Source organism: Melospiza melodia, chromosome W (assembly GCF_035770615.1).
Source record: "Melospiza melodia melodia isolate bMelMel2 chromosome W, bMelMel2.pri, whole genome shotgun sequence".
NCBI classification, from domain to species: Eukaryota; Metazoa; Chordata; class Aves; order Passeriformes; family Passerellidae; genus Melospiza; species Melospiza melodia.
Window position 1 is genome coordinate 13,589,244 of NC_086225.1, and position 17,270 is coordinate 13,606,513.

Consider the following 17,270-nt stretch of genomic DNA (forward strand, 5'->3'; position numbering starts at 1 on the left):
CAGAACAATGCCTGGGAAAGTTATCTATTTCTCTCTGTGACCAGAGAGCTGCCACCACAGAGATCACTTAAAAAATCATCAGCAAGGGTATCAGCAAAAGCCAGATTTACTATTAAGCAACAGTATGATAAAGTTCATTGGCAAGATTCACTTTACTACTTACAGGGCAGTAAAGGCAGCAAGGAAAAACAAGCAACAGTAAAACCAAATAAAATCCAGGCAATTAAAACAGAAACTAACCAAGAACTATCTAGGGGGCTGTGTGTATGTGTGTGTGTGACAATAGGATAGTGAGAGCAAGGATAAAAAGGAATATGGCCCAAAAGATGAACAGCACTCAAACTTAACAGTACTTTAACTGAGCTTATACCTTAAACCCAACAATTTAACATAGGAACAACACTTACCTTATAACTTAGGAATAACACTTAACAGTACTTATCCTAACTTATGACTTTGAAGTCAAGCAGCAACATAACAGAAGAACAACACTTAGCAGTATTTAACTTAGCTTATAACTTATGACTTATCCTTATGTCCTGGTTTAGGGCAAATTTGGGAGAAAACCTCCAAAAGGGGGCCCTTCCAGAAAGCAAACCCACGCGGCACCTCACCCCAACCGGTTCAGGAAGGATTCCTCAGAGAGAAGTGGAAAGAACCTGTTTATTTAACAGGGAAAACACCCCCCAGCACACAAAATGAACAATACCGGATGACACCACTCTTTCACCGCTCTGAAAAAAGATGAGAAATTCAGAAAGTCTCTCCTGGGGGTGGTCGCTCTGTTATCAGTCCCTCTGGTGCTGGGGGTAGCTGCTGCAGGCCACAAGGTGCAAACTCTTGGTGTTTCCCAGGTCCCAGTCCAGAGCAGGTTCGAGTAGTTCCAAAAAAAAGGAAAAGGAAAAACAGTCCAGGGAAAAATTTGGACTGCTTAGCTAAACTAACTAATGAGCCGAAGCAAAAAGCAAGAGCAAAGCAGAAGCAAGAGCAAAGCAAAAGCCAAGCAAAAAGCAAAAGCCGCACTATGCACTGCCCCCATCTCTGTGTCCTGCCAGCCGTGGGGGAGCAGGCTGATAACAAAACCAAAACAAAACATTCGCTCTTCAGAGCCAGTCTTGAAGGCACAGAACATAATATCCAGCATAAACAGAACACACGATTGGGGATACAAGCATCGTAACGTCACCCTAGGACAGCTTACTTACAGGCCTAACTTACTGAGATATCTAAGGTACTTAAACATCTAAGAAAGCAGCATTTCTCTCAGATTTGCTACAGCATATGCACACGTGCACACACACAGACACAGAGTCAGTGCAAGCAAGGTACTTGTGAAAAATTCCCCTCAGAGGTCAGTGAAATATTCCCTTTGGATGCCTTTGCATCTCCTGACAAGCGAAGGGTCAGGCCTCGAGGAGTGAGGGTATCAGCCCAGGAATCGTTGTTGTTTGGTGATCCTCCGAGTATAGCAAACTTGAGAGCTCACTAGCTCTGAGAGGCATCCCACTCAGAGGGAGATTGCTGTGGTCCAGGAGAGCTCAAAGGGTCTCCTTTTGGACTGCTGTTCATAGGATTGCAAGAGAGTGGGCTTTATTCATAAAAATGTTTCATCCTGGCCACAGTTTGGGTTGGCCCTTTCTTTGCAAGTGTGAGAACAGGAATGTTATACTGTTCAAGCAAAAAAAATATTTTCCAAGGCTGTTCATGAGGAAAACAGGAACTGGTTAGGCAGCAGCAGTTCCTGGGAGCAGACAGTGTTTCTGATAAGCTCCAGAAGAGCTGAGCCCAGGTGCTGCCTTTTCAAGGCTGAGGCCTAATGAGCATTTCTCAGATCACAGTGCAGCCTGGAAAAAGGAGGGGGAGGACAGGTGCACCACCACAGCATCTCAATTAAAAAAGGATGTTGAGATGCTGGAGCATGTCCAGAGAGAGGAACAAGGCTGGTGAAGCATCTCGAACACAAGTCCTATGAGGAGCTGACACACTGATGTGTACGTGATGTTTATATGTTTCAGGCTTAACACACAACAAACCACTCCATGTTTCCTCAGACAATCAGCCTGGTTTATTGCCTCCAACATCCTTTAATAGGCAATTAAAAAACTCCCGGTGCTACACAGACATTGGTCTCCTTTCTGTGCCCCCAGACTCTCAACCAACCAAATGCTTGCATGTTAGGAGAGTTGCCATTGGTTGAAGACTCAGTCCAGAGGCTAGTTCATGGAGCTGGGCTGGACTTCTTATCCATAACTGGATTAATGCTAACTACAGATCAGCTTGCAATGCAACAAGGAGTGGCTGAGAGAGCTGGGGTTGTTTAGACTGGAGAAAAGAAGGCTCAAGGCAACCTTATCACTCTTTAAAACCACCTGAAAGGAGGTTGTAGTCAGATGGAGCTAAGCCTCTTCTCCCAGGCAATTAGCCACAGGACAAGGTTCAGGATGGACAGCAGGAAAAATTTCTTCACAGAAAGGATGGTTAAGCATTGGAACAGATTGTCCAGGGAGGTGGTGGAGTCACTGTCCCTGGAGGTGTTCAAGAAATGACTGGACAAAGCACTTAGTGCCATGGTCTAGTTGACAGGGTGTTCATCAAAGGTTGGACTCAATGACCTTAGAGGTCTTTTCCAACCTAAATAATTGTGATTTTTTTTCCTTTGCCCACCTTTGTTGCTCATGCTCCCTGGTGCCATTTAAATTTTCTACAATTGCCCCTGGCAATGCCTTATCCCTTTTAGCTTTGCTCGGGAGAGCCACTGGTTCCTGTCAGGTATCTCGGCTCTTGCCTGGCTTTTCCTGACTCTGGAAATCCCCAACCCAGCTCATTTTCATGCTCAGCCCTCAGAACTTACTGTAGCTGCTGCTGTCACTGCTGTAGCTGCTTGTCTTGATGACTGACTATAAAATATGATTGGTGTTCATACTTTGTAACTGAGAATTTTCTGGAAAGACAAATACTTCTTTCTAAATTTTATTTCCACTCTTCCCTTTGAAGCACTAAATGCTGAAAAGCTGGGGACAAATTGTTTCCCATTTGGGTTGTGAGACAGAGGGGAAACTTTCCAGAGTAGAAATCCATTTTGATTTAGGTGAAATGTACATCTTTGAATTAAGTCTGTAGCTTGCAAACATAGCTGTTTAGTCTGAGTGCCTGTTCTTGCAAAAAGCCTATGCTCGAAGAAACTGCTTCAGCAGTTCTTGCAAAAAGCCTATGCTCGAAGAAACTGCTTCAGCCGAAGGACAGAGATAAAGGGTGGGGAGGCAGACAGAGAGACTGCTACAGAGAGCAGGGCAACCTGACCCAGGAATTCTTTCTGATAAGGAAAAAATTAGCGGCAAATGTCACATGAAGTCAGTAGAATGAATATGTATGAACCTATTGTGAAATTACATGCATATGTATTTGAGAGGGAGATAAAAAAGAATCCGGAGTTCCCCGAGGTGCACATGTCATTTAAGGGGAACATTCCCTACATGCGTCCAGCACTGTAATAAACATACCAGCTTTACAACTTTCACAAAAGTTGTGGAGTTTGTTTGCTTCCACAAATCAGTGGTATCTGGCGTTTACCCCTCATTAGATCAGTTCAGTGGACAATCTGGACCTAGTTTTTTTTCTTGTAATGTCCTTGGGGAACCAAACTCGGAAATGGTAAATGTCTGAACAAAGTCTATCATTTGAGACTAATATAATGTAGCAAGGCCCTATATTAGCCAGACAAACTGCTTAAGTCACTGAGAGAACTTAAGAACTCAGACTTTCATACATGACTTTTGCTGAAGTGAGACTTTGAGTGCAAGAGTTTGGTCCAGAGATATAGCAGACCTGGTAAAATACCTGATAAAGGAACAAGTGATAACACAGTCAATCACTTTTTACTATAAAAGCCCAATCCCATGTTTCAATGGGAGGGTGTCTAGGTTTGAGAAAATTTAAATAACACTCTGGAATGAGTTGCCTCCCTTTATAGGTTCAACCAATCCCTTTCCACCAAAAAGGGATGAATGTGAGTAGATATAAGTGAAAAAATAGCAGTTTACTAACAAGCAGAACAGCAACAGACAAAAAATAGTAATTAACTGCTAGATAGAAAATTGCTAAATCTTATGGGATGCCACTCCCTCCCAAGGTAGCATGGTTTAAAGAACAAAGGGAAAAATTGTATCAGTCTTCCCCATCTGCTCTGTTTACCTCCCCAATGGCTGGAGCTCCAACTGGTATTATCTGGGTCAAGGGGCTGGAATTCATAGAGGGACTTCACCTTTCTCTCTGCAGGACACAGCAGGAGCAGTCAAGGCAAGGCATCTGGGCTGGAGGTACTTGTAGTTTTCTCTCCTTGAGTGGGTACTGCTGGTAAGTTAGAGCAGCTTGGACTGGGGCAAGGGCTGCCCCACTCAGCATGGTGGCAACATGCAGGCACCTGTAGAATTTGCCCCACGCCAGTCCAAGACTGTTAACTGCAGTCTCTCCAAGACAAGAAAAAAAAAACCAAAAGAGAAGCCAAAAAGGTAAAGCCTTGGCTCTATAGCAAGAAACCAAGAGCCAAACCAAGTGGCCAGAGAGAAAGAGCTCTGTCTGAAGCAAAGATCATGAGTCCAGAGAGGGAAAACTCATGCAGCAAAAGAGAGAAAAGAAAAAAAAAAATGAAGTGGAGTCTCTCCCTTATGCGAAGACCATCAGGTGGGAGAAAGAGAGACTGAGTTCAGGTGTTTCAATCTTTTAAAGGACTGCAGGAACCCCCGCCTGCCCTGAGAGCCCTGGTTCTGTTTTCTGGCTGAAGAGTCTTAAAGAGACAGTAACAATTTTCTGGCATAGATAGATACAGACTACAATAGCATTTTGGGTTACCCATGACAGAAGGTTTGGAGGGGATGTGTGGGTGAGTCTGTCTGTGTCTGTGTCTCTCTTGGGTGGGGATGCCCCTTAAGATTATTCCTTGAGGCTGAATGAAAGAGTTTTGCCCATGGTTGTTGGTACAGGTAACATCAACCTCTACTTAATAATTGGTTTTGCTAGCTTTAATATAATTGCTTAAAAAATACTGCACTATACTATACTAATAGTTATAGCTACCTTACCTACACTGTGTAGTAGTCTGGTCAAGATCTTTTAGTCTAATCATTATAATAAATCATTTATCCGCTCTCCTTGTAGAGATAGTCTCTGGATGAAGTCATAAATCACAGAGCATCCCAAGTTGGAAGATACCCACAAAGATCATCAAAGTCCAACTCTTGGCCCTGCACAGGACCACACCAAGAATCTCATCATGTGCCTGCAAGCATTGTACAAATGATTCTTTTACTCTGGCAGGCTTGGTGCTGTGACCACAGAATCACAGGTTGGAAGGGACAACAGTGGGCCATCTGATCCAACCTCCCTGCTCAAGCAGGGTCAGTCCTGGATCACATTGCACAGGATTACATCCAGACAGTTCTTGAAGATCTTCAGTGAGGGAGACTCCACACCCATTCTGGGCAATCTGTTTCTGTGCTTGGTCACCCGCAAAGTAAAGAAGTTCTCTCTCATGTTCAGGTGGAACTTCCTGTGCATCAGTTTCTGCCCATTGCCTTGCATCCTAGTGGGTAGATTCACCAGGAAGAGCCTGGCTCCACCTTCTTAGCATCCCCCTGTAGATATTTATAGACATTAATGAGGTCCCCTATTAGTTGTCTCTTGAGGCTGAACAGGCCAAACTTCCTCAGCCTTTGCTCGTAAGAGGGATGATCCAGTCCCCCAGTCATCCTCGTTGCCCTCTGCGGGACCCACTCCAGGAACTCCATGTCCCTCCTGTACTGAGGAGCCCAGAACTGGACACAGTATTCCAGATGCAGCTTCACCAGGGCTGAGTAGAAGGGCAGGACCAGCTCCCTTGACCTGCTGGCAGTACTCTTTCTAATGCAACACAGGATTCCATTTGCCTTCTTGACCATTTCTCCAATCTGCTGAGGTCCCTTTTGAGGGGCAGCACAGCACTCTGAGGTATTAGCCCCTCCTCCCTCTTTTGTATCATCAGTGAACTTGTTGAGGATGCATCTACCTGTGATAGCTAACAGCTGGCCTGGAAGCCTCACAGACACAAGGAACCCTGATCATAACTTGATCAGCCTATAACTGTGAAAGAAAAGAAGTGGACATCTTTGGGGAGGAGGGCATTTAAGGGCAGAGGGACTTGGCTGCAGGGAACAGACGTCGGCCAATCTTTGGCAAGCACATACTCAGGCAGCTATTGGTCAGTGAACTGGGTGGTAACAAGTTACTAACCAATTGGGATGAAGCATGCGATTTTTGAAAACCATATAAATGTGAGTTATAAACAGTAAAGTTTGCTGGTTCTGCATGAACCTTGGAATGTCATGTCGTGTCCATCTCAACAACGACATATGGTGACCCCAACGTGATTGATAACAGCCAGACGCGTGGAGAGCGGGGAGATGGAGCCTAGCAGAGAAGGGCAGCGTGGAAAGCTGTGAAAGTCCAGATGTGTAAATAAGAAGGTGACCCACTGGGGGCAATCGACCTTTCCACAGAACGGAGAGTAGCAGCCAAGAATTATGGGGGATGGTGTATCCCAGGAACAAAAGAACGTTGCAGAGACAACGGAACTGATTATAAAGAAACATGGCAGGAAAGTTGAATCCACAGATTTGAACAGACTCTTGTTCTGGGCAAAAGACTGTGATTCAATTTTAGATGATACCAATGTTTTTGACCCTTGGACACAGGACGCTTTAGGGGACCCTTTCTGGGTCCTAGTAACATGAGACGGCCCAGCGCTAACAAAGCTTTTGTGTCTGTGGTGGACTGTGTGAAAGGCACTCATGGCGCATGCAGCACACACAGCCAGGACAGAGGACGCCTGTGCCACCGCGGCAGCTGTGCTGACTCCTTCTACGCTGCCAGCAAACGACCGTAAGTCTGCCAGGGCTGTGAGAGGAGAACCAGAAGATGGCCCCTGGTCCCCCGATCCATTTGATCCTGGAGGGGAGCCAGATGGTATCATAGAAGAGGTCTCACTGCCCCACACCATGCAGCATCAGCTGGAGCTGTGTCGCAGCGAGTGGCTGGAGCCAGGAGAGCCCTTTCCGATACCATGTTCCCTTCTCCATTTGCCCTTTGCGAGAGTGTAGCGGTGGTGGGAGGGGAGTGTGTGGAGCCGCAAGGGTGCAGTGCTGCAGCAGCAGCAGCGAGTGCACAGTACTGAGCACATGACGGCAAGCACATGGCCCCGCCAGTGACCACATAGCACAGCTGAACGGGTAACCCTTCTTTGGGGGGACTGCAGCATTTGCACCGGCTTGTGCAGGAGCAGCTACGGGCTAAGCATGTCATTTCTGCAGCTTGTCCATGGAGCTCTCCTGTTTTTACTATTCAGATGGCAATTGCTGCATGATTTGGGGGGGTCAGTACTGTTCTTGTGCCTGTGTTGCTACTATCCTGGACCCTTACTATTAAGACTGCCTTTTTTACCATACCACCTTGTGACCCCTGCATTGCTCTGATTGCTTTTTGTGATAGATGGTCCTGTAATAATTCTAAAATGTAAGCTATCTTTCAAGCAGAAATCAACTGATATATCTTTTTAATTACCATTTTCCTACTTGAAGAAACTGGAAGAATAGCTTCCACCTTTCAGCCCTCCTGATGTGGAAAAGGTTACCACTGGAATGAAAGACTGAAACCCTCTCATCCTGCAGCAACTTCTGACTCAGGGCTTGTTATCTTCTGAAACCACTTAGGCGTTAATATAGTTGTAATGTCCCAGGCCTGGATTTATATACCTTCTGTGAAGGAAAATTGGCAAATTTAAGTATTCTCAAGTAATTTTTTGCTTTTGTTAAAAACTAACTTTATGTTTTCACTAAATCACTGTTCATTAGAGAAATTTAAGGTTAGCTCTGTGATTGTAGTGTATTTCTGGATCCACATAGCATTAATACATAAAGTTTTAATAAAGATTTGATGTAAGACTATTATTCCTAATTATATGCATTCTTTGAATATATTAATAAAGGTTTGCTTGTAGGCATTTTAAGGAAACCCTCTCAGTCAAAACTTGAGGCTCTGGCCAAGTCCTAGCCCTGGCTGACTGGGGATTATACCATCAGACCCAGGTATTTCTGCATTACAAATGTAATCAAGTCACTATGACTTGTTGATTTGGTCTTACAAAAGCTGGACCCTCTTTTGAGGTAAACTTGGAAACCTTTTTCAGAAAAAGAGAAAACACCTTGTGTTTTTAATGAACTGTGATTTTTGTCAAGTTTGTTTACTGGAGAGTTTCAAAATTATCTGTGTGCACTGTGAAAAAGTTATAATGGTGTTAGCTTGTACTACAACAATTAGAGATTTATATACCCAAAAATATTTGTAGCAATTAATTTTAAACCTTTAACTAAGTCCTATAACCTTGAATTTTATCTGCAGGAGTTCTCTGAAGTTTAGAAAGAATTGGCTCACAAAAATTTCACTGCACAAGCAGACAAAGTTATATTAACCACGATCTTATCCATTTGCTTGATTTTTACCCCCAAATCAAATAAGGTAAAAACTTACGGCACTTTTATATAATTGGTTTCTTACTGTTTTGGGCTTAAATATTTGTATTCCATTACCTTTAAAGAGCCAAACTAAATTCTGTTGTACGGACAATCTCAAGATGCTGCCAGTTTGCTGGGCAGTTTGCCAAATTCTATGCTGCTGTCAATTTTCTGAATAAAGCTGTACACTGAGAAATCTTAGTAAGAGCTATACTTAATATTTGCAATTACCGTGATCTATGCTCAAATCTAAGTTACACAGAATCATAATGTGCTTGTCACACCCTTCTAATCCCTCCAGCAAATTCATGTGGCTGCTATTTCAATCACAGATTGTTCAAATTTTCAGTAACTCTCTTGCAATGATAGAGTCAAAATGAGTTTTAGCTGCTATTTATTTTCAGTTCTGTTATTTTTTTATTTAATACGAATTCAGTGTTGTTAAGATTAAGCAAAGTTAAGCTTCAGTATTGTTAGATCTGAATAATGTTAAATTACGTTCTGTTTATTTGAAACCCTGTTAACACTAAGTGCTATTAATTGTGTGAAGATTTATTTCTGTCAAAATTATTTTCTATCAAGTTTAAGTGTTGTTTAGTCTAAGTTATTTTAGGTTCTGTTAAAATCTGCTTGTTTAAATTACAAGATAGAGTTATTTTCTTCTAGAGATAAGATGGAGCCGACTGAAGCAACTGTGATGAAACATTGGTGAACACATGTTTAAAGATATAAGAAGATGCAGTTTGTTAAACCTTTGATTTCCTCACTGATTTGGCAGGTGTCAGTGCTTTGCACTAGTTAATTAACATGATCATTTGTTGCAATCCCTGCTGTTTTATCTTCTATAGGTAACACAGATGAATGAGTAATAATTCCAGATTATGGCTGTTATTAATTGTAAGCTGTTTAGTGTTTTTCTTTATTTTCCTGTCATATATACATAAATGTCTAGAGAAATATTATCTTGACTTCTTGAGACAATTGCTGCTGATGTATTGATCTCATGACATGAATTCACTGATTTTTTATAACAGGCATTATCCATAAGATGTCACGTCACACATGTGCATTGCTTTCGTTATTTGCAATTTGTCTATGGCACCATTGACTATTTAGCTAAAGATAGATGACAAAGCCGGCTATTTTATAAACTTTAACATATCTTTGTGTAATTATCTACAAGATGTATAATTTTGGGACCTCTTTTTTTTTTGTTCTCCAGCTGCAGACGCATCTCCTTGAACAGGCTCTCCAACTGTTCCCTGCGCTGGCTCTCTGCAGTCTTTAGTCCTGTCTCTTGTTTCAGCAGGTTTGCTATGGCTTGATCCAGTGCAACTTCATGATTTTTTCATATTTTCAGAGTTCCAGGAAAAGATATCTGGGCTTCGTCAAAAGCCCCATCCAAACTGATGGTCTTGTGATCTTTGTGGGAGAGGATGGAGCCCAAGATGCAGATGCAGTCCTGATGGTGGTCACATGACTGACACTGAAAATGGTGGCAAGCATCAGCAGTTTATTATCCTACAGTAAAACTTTCATATCTTTCCTCTGTGAAATCCCACAAGGCAGCATCTCACAACATGACTGGCCAATTGACTCTTCTGTGGTACAGGTCCTTGTTGGACACAGCTGCGACCTATTGAGGGCAAGGCTGCTTCCACTCTTTGGTATTCAGATGCAGTCCCAGTCATTCTCACAGAAGCACTCCAGAAGTTTGCCATGCTTGGGGCATCTCCTAATTGCTATTATTGAGACATTTGTTTTTAGGCTATGTTAGGGAGACCCTTCCAATTAAGGTCTGGACTCTGGCCAAGCCTTAGCCCTTCCTGGTTGGGAAGTATGCTGTCAGGACCCAGGACATCCCTCTTGCTGTCCCGAGCAGCCAAGACCCCTGCCAGGGGTCTCAGAGACCCTGGCACAGAGCCCAAAATGCCTGTGGTTTTGATTATGATCCGTGGAGCAAGTTACCAACCTTATATGAAGATCAGCAAGCCACAACAGTTTAGGTAGAATAACAGTGAAGTTATCACAGGGTGAAAAAGTAGATTTTGGGGTTTCTAGAATGGGGGTTCAGGAGGCAAGATGGAGGAATCTGGGCGTGTCCAGCTTTTCTCCTTCTTCTTCTTGGTCTCCACCTTCTGCTGTGATGCTGGCACTTTACAGATTGGTTAAGAGTAGAAGCTCACTGTCTAACATATGTGATAGGTATTGGAAAGTAATTGTAAACATGGTATATGTAGTTTTTAGTATGAAGACATAACAATGCCCCGGGGGCAGGCAGAATGCCTCGGACTGTCTTGCTGAGCGGACCTCAGCAGGACAGGAGAAATAATTTTATAGATACGATACAATTAAGAACCTTGAGACTGAGAAATGAAGAGCCCTGACTCCTTCTTCAAGTGCCGGGCTGGGAAAAGAGACTTTCTAACTTCTCTCGGGGTCACTCTGACCAGCTAGAGGCCCCGACAGTATGCCAACAAACCAAGGTGTTTTCTGCACCAAAACAATACTCAAGACACTTTGACCTGCCATTTTGAACTTATGACAGCTGGACCCCATTTTGAGGTGAACTTGGAAACCTTTTCCAGGAATGGTTATCCAGGTCCTCACTGATAATGAGGTTTACCAGCTGCTGCAGACTCTGGGTGATGGTACAGCATTTAGAGAATTGATAATGCATTGTTTTCAATTACCATCCTATTTCACATGTGCTACTAATTATGTGTATTACCTGACTTATTCCGGCTTAATGTAAGTTTGTTGTTTTACTACATGTATTGCTTTATTTTAATGTTCCCTTCATACTCATAACAAGACACATGCATATTGTTTTTAAAGCAAAAAGAAGGGGTAATATGACACCTTAAGAACATTTAAATAATGCAATATTTACATTAGAATTTTTTTTAAAAATCGTCAAATTTGATCCCCAGCAGAGTGATGCTGCTCTGAAAATTTGCATATGCTACCAAAGGATCCCCAATTGAGCATGCAACGACAAGACCTAGCTGATTTACTAACCTAGGGAGAAGGTATACATGTGTTTTATCACCAACAGGCCTGAAGTAGTTACCTGCTCATCTAAACAAACACCGATCGCCTCTGAGAAAATGAGGCCCAGAGAGAAGCCCTCATGACCAAGACAGGAATAGAAGTAGGACTGCCAGAACATGGCTGTCTGGAGACTTACAGAGGCAGCCTACCAACAGAAACCTTGTGTCCTATTGCATTCAGCATCAAAGTATTGTGTTCCTACTAACCTTCTTCAGCTTTCCCTGTTCCAGGTTTCCAGAAAGACATTCAATAATGCCAGAATCAACATTTCCAGCTAATGGACTTCGTCCTGCCTAAACAGCATGACTCCTGAGTTCAAACCATATGAACTTTAGAACAGTAGCCATTTATTTACACTACTAGGAGACCTTGGCCATTATCTTTTGTTTTCCCGTGCTGCAGATGTCTTTGTCAGTAACATGAATGTATTTGAAAAGTTTTATTGATCGTGGTGTCTATTCCATGAAAATTAGTTTGCATAACAATCTATTCTTGTGAGAAGACAGCTCACACCTGTGGGGAGGAAAATTCTACCTGTGTGAAACATCCACTTCCCAGAAGACAAAAATGTAAACATATCTAGGAAGAAAAAAGTTTGATGGACATGTACACTAGCCCTTACCAACCAATGAAGTGAGATTCAATGAATCTTGTGGGTCTGTGCCTTTAAGCACAGAAAGTTTAAAATTCTCAGCATCCAGGATTCCAACACATATATATTATTTTGGGAAATAAATAGAAGGCAAAAATCCTTGTGTGATGCTGTCACGCATTTCAGGAACGACACCCCTCCCCCCCTCCCACCTCCCGCCAGCATAATAAACACACCACTTTCTAACTTTAACTAGTTAGAGAGTCTTTGTCCATGTTTTTTTGTTTTAACAATTCATTGTAATCGTCTTATTTGGTTGGTGCAATTGGAACACCGACTCTTTGATGAAAAACTGGTCCCTCAGAGTGAGGTCCTACTGGAAAATGAGCCTATGAAACTTAGGTGACTTAGCCAAGATGGCAAATTGGAAAGGCAAGGTAGGATCAGGGCAGTGGGCTTGTCTCGTGGACAGTGCCTCTCATACATTTTGAATCGCTACCTGGGCCTCCAGTGTGATAGTTTGTCATGAGTCGAGGTCATCGCAGATGTTTTGCGGAGAAAAGAAGAAACCTCACAACTTTATAAAAGTTGTAAAGCTCAGTATGTTCATTTACTGCGCTGGACGCATGCGGAGAAAATTCTCCTCAAAAGGATGAATACCCCTGAAGACCTCAGGTCTCCTTTTATCTCCCTTCCAAATTCATATGCATATAGTTTCACAATAGGTTCAAACATATTCCTTCCGCGTGACATTTATTGCCAGTTCTTCTTTATCAAAGGAATTCCTAGGTCGGGGGCAAATTGACCTTGTGGTCATTTCTGTTTTTCTTTCTCTGTCGTCTTGCTGTCTCCGGCATCTGACTTTTCCTTCAGCTTTGGCCTCACAGACTTTTCACCTCTCCTAGACACTTCACCTAATTCAGAATGGATCTCTACTCCGTCTCACAGCCTTGCAGAAGGTTGAAAAGGGATGCGAGGTCCTTGGTCATGATCTCTAGCAGTGGACAAACCCAGTTTATGCTCCCACATAGCTGATGTAGGTGTCTCAGAGTTCTTGGGTTGTCCTTCATAGTGAGATGATGGGGTACAATGGTCCTTTCACTGATCTGGAGTCCTAGGCATGTCCACGGGCAGGTGAGCTGAATCTTTTCTGTAGCAATTTCAAATCCTGCTCCTTTAAAGACTTGAAAAGTCTTTTTGAGAACAATCTCTAAATAACAGCAAGTTTCAGTGCATATTAAAACATCATCCATATAGTGAAAAATTCTACCATCAAGCAAATTTTTTTGGATGGGCGAGAGAATGTGGGCAACAAACACTTTGCAGATAGATGGAGAATTTTTCTTTCTTTAGGGAAGAACTTGCCATTGATACCTTTTTAGAGGGGCTTGTCTACTAAATGATGGGACGGAAAATGCGAATCATGGGGCATCTCTGGGATGGAGAGGGATTTTGAAAAAGCAATCTCTGATATCAATGACTGTCAGTGTCCAATCTCTCAGGAGCATTGAGGGTGAGGGTGGGCCAGGCTGCAGAGGGCCTATGTCTTCAATGACCTCATTGATCTTCCTGAGGTCTTGCAGGAGCCTCCACTTATCTTTGCCTGATTTACAAATGTCAACAAGGGTGTTCCAAGGGCTAGTGGATGGTACTATGCGGCCCTTGGACAACTGCTCCTGCATGAGGGATTCAAACGCCTTTACTTCTGGGAGGGGCCACTGATCAATCCACACTGGTTCATCAGTTTTCCATGTGAGTGGTGCGGTAGGGCTCTCCACAGTGGCAGCAGCTAGAAATCCCACAGTGGTGAGGGGATTTCTAGCTTTGCTCCCCATTGAGACAATAGGTCCCCGTCCCATAAGGTGATAAGTGTCCTTACTACGAAAGGTCTTACTGTGGCAACCTGACCCTCAGGTCCTTCAGTAAGGATTGTCCGTTTGCTCCTCTGTTGCCTTCTCAAGGCGTGGCAACCTGGTTCATAGTCCGGCACAGTGGCCCTAACCCCAGGGTCACTCGGTCCATATGCTCCTGACACCAACGTGGTGGACAGCAAATGGCATTTATTGAGGGGTCACAAGGGTTTTTATAGCTTGGGCAGTCAGTGTCATTTCCTTCTGCTCACGTCCGGCTGGGTGCGGCCAGGTACTGAGCAAAGGTCTGACTACGGGGGGTGGTGGGGGGGTGGTGTCCTGACTGACCGTACAGCCCGATTTCTTCCGCACGCATATCCCTAACTCTCCACACTCCTCATAGAGGTGGCAGCTCCTCCCATCCCAGAGATGACTTCATTGTTTGGTATCAGTTCCCAGCCCTGTGGCCACTCGGAGCGGGCAATGATGGTCACATCTGCTCTGGTATCTGCCACACTTGGAAGATAACTTTGTCCCCTTTGTTAAACAAGCCACACTCTATAAGAGCTCTGTCTTGGCCCACAATCTCTGCCTAATAAAACATAGGGTTTTCCGGCAACATGTCAGTCCAGGTGGGTATGAGAACAGCTTGGGCGATGGGTGTGCCTTTAGACAAAAACCAAGGTGGGTCTGCGCATAAGACAGTGACAGTAATCTCATTCCTTGGTCCCACAGTTTGGACTTCCAGAAGTACCTGTAAACTGTCCAGTCCATTAATAGAGTCCCCTATGATTAAAATGTCCCTTGGTCCATCAGAAGGTCCAAATTTACCAGTTGGAATTTGGTAGCTCGCCTCATCATCAAACTGGATGGAAAGGGTGCTTACCAGCATGCGTTGTGTCTCTGCCTGATCCTCTTAGTAGGTCTCGGAGAGTTGGCGCTCCTTCTCATAGTAGGTGTCATCATAGATGATATCTCAGTGCCTCAACTCTCCGAGATGGTGGGGAAAGAGAAATGGAATGGCTTGGCATTTGGTGTCATAGCGCAGAGCTGCCCTGCACTCAGTCACAAGTTTCCCTGGTTCCGCTGGTAAGACAGATGATGTTGGACCTGCTGGTGATATTGAAACTAGGGACAATGTCTAAAATGTTCCTTACAGTCTTGGCATGCAGCACAGGGACAACCAGTGGAGGAGTGTTTCTGCGAAAAGTCTTTATCACATTCCACCTGGAGGTGGCCTAGTTCACCACACTTAAAGCATTTCATACTTTGTTTCTTCTGTGCTATGAAAGCTTCAGCTACTCCTTTGTTGACTGCCAGGGCTACTATATGTTCTGTAGTTGTGAGACAGGTACAGGCTTCCACCATTTGCTGAATGGTGGGTTCAGGGTCTGGAGGGAATGCTCTTATAATTTTCTTGCATTCCGCATTCATGTTGGACACTGCTAGTTTCCTGAGCAGCTCCTCTCTAGCCCTTGGCTGTTCTCGTGGCCTTACTCCGAGCGGCTTTTGAAGGAGAAGCTTTGAGGAAGGTTGCAGCATTTCTACCATCCTGCCACGTGGCAACAAGGGGGAGCCGGCAAAGCAGTGAGGGCCACTGGAGCAGCAGGATGTTGTTATCTTGTTGTATTTCATATTTCTAGAGTCCCATACTGTTGTTATTATATTCTTAAAGTCCATACCTTCTAGCTGGTTTTCTACCATGTAGCTCTTCTCTTGTTGTGCAGTTCCTCGTGGCTTCACAGGGGTTCCTCCAGGGCTCTCAGCCCACCCCTTTTATTCCAGTTATCTTTACGAGCCACAGCTGCTGCCCAACTAAGGACTTCGCAGCTGTGGCTCATTTAGAATAGCTAGGACCCACTTATCCAATACATAGGACTCTCACTACATTTCCCCCTTTTTCTATTATTGACAGATATATTCAAATACAATATGGATGTTCAAGTACAATATATGCATTACAATACATGTTTTATCCCGAGACTCAATGGCCTCATACAACACACAAGTACAATACACATTCCCCCACGACTCAAAGGTCATGTACAACACACAGAGCTTCTTGCTCAAAGGCCATTTCTCGCGGCTCCTGGCTGCCACAGCTCCTTGATTCAATAGCTATGTTCTTCTGCTTAACTTCCACAGCTCTTCAGGCTGCTACAGCTCTCAGGCTGCATACCTCCATCACACTGGGGTCACCAATTGTTGTTATCTTATTGTTATTATCATATTTCTAGAGTCCGATACTGTTGTTATTATATTCTTAAAGTCCATACCTTCTAGCTGGTTTTCTACCATGTAGCTCTTCTCTGTAGCACAGTTCCTCGTGGCTTTCACAGGGGCTCCTCCTGGGCTCTTGACCCACCCCTTTTATCCCAGTTATCTTTACGAGCCACAGCTGCTGCCCAACTAAGGACTTCGCAGCTGTGGCTCATTTAGAATAGCTAGGACCCACTTATCCAATACATAGGACTCTCACTACAGCGGGAGGGTACGGAAGGGGTAATGCTTCTAGTGGTTCTCACCTCTTTTCCTTCTTTTCTTCTGCTCCCTCTGTCTCTGAGGCTTCTGATACCTTAAAAACATTTACTCCCTGGGGCCAAATTTCTCCTGTCTAGCAGGAGACATATTCACTTTCCTCAGGATTGAGAGGTTCTTTTGTGTTTACAAATATGTTTAAAGCTTGACAAATCCAACCCTCAAAAGACCCGTACCTAGCCAATAGACATGATTGGATCTTATTTCCTTTTTCGTCTACTCTATCATGCAATACCAAATAATTTTGACTTTATCTTTTCCTTTAGTACATGGATTACTATCCCGGTTAGCTAACTTAATTCCTAGGGGACTGTCCTGAGGGGTATCTGCCGACGCCTTTTTGCTCCCTTTCTTCCTCGGACCTGACTTGTTCCTTGTCCCATCTTCCCAGGACCTGACCTGCTCGTCCCTGATCCCTATTCCTTTGCTCTAATTCACTCCCCTGGCATCTTGGACACCATCCACTACTCACAGCTGTTTCCCACACAAAGCACAGAAAATCTTTCCTCTCCAGCAACACAATCCAGCTCCTTTCAGACAACAAGGCCAAACTCCAAAATAACAATTGACATAACCTACACTCATTCACTCACAGTCACTCTCTCTGCCCCTCTCTGGGCACTCCCATCTCTGGGCCAAGGAAATGCAGATAGGGCCTGGCACTTGCCCCGCACTCACTCTGTGTCCACGTCACCT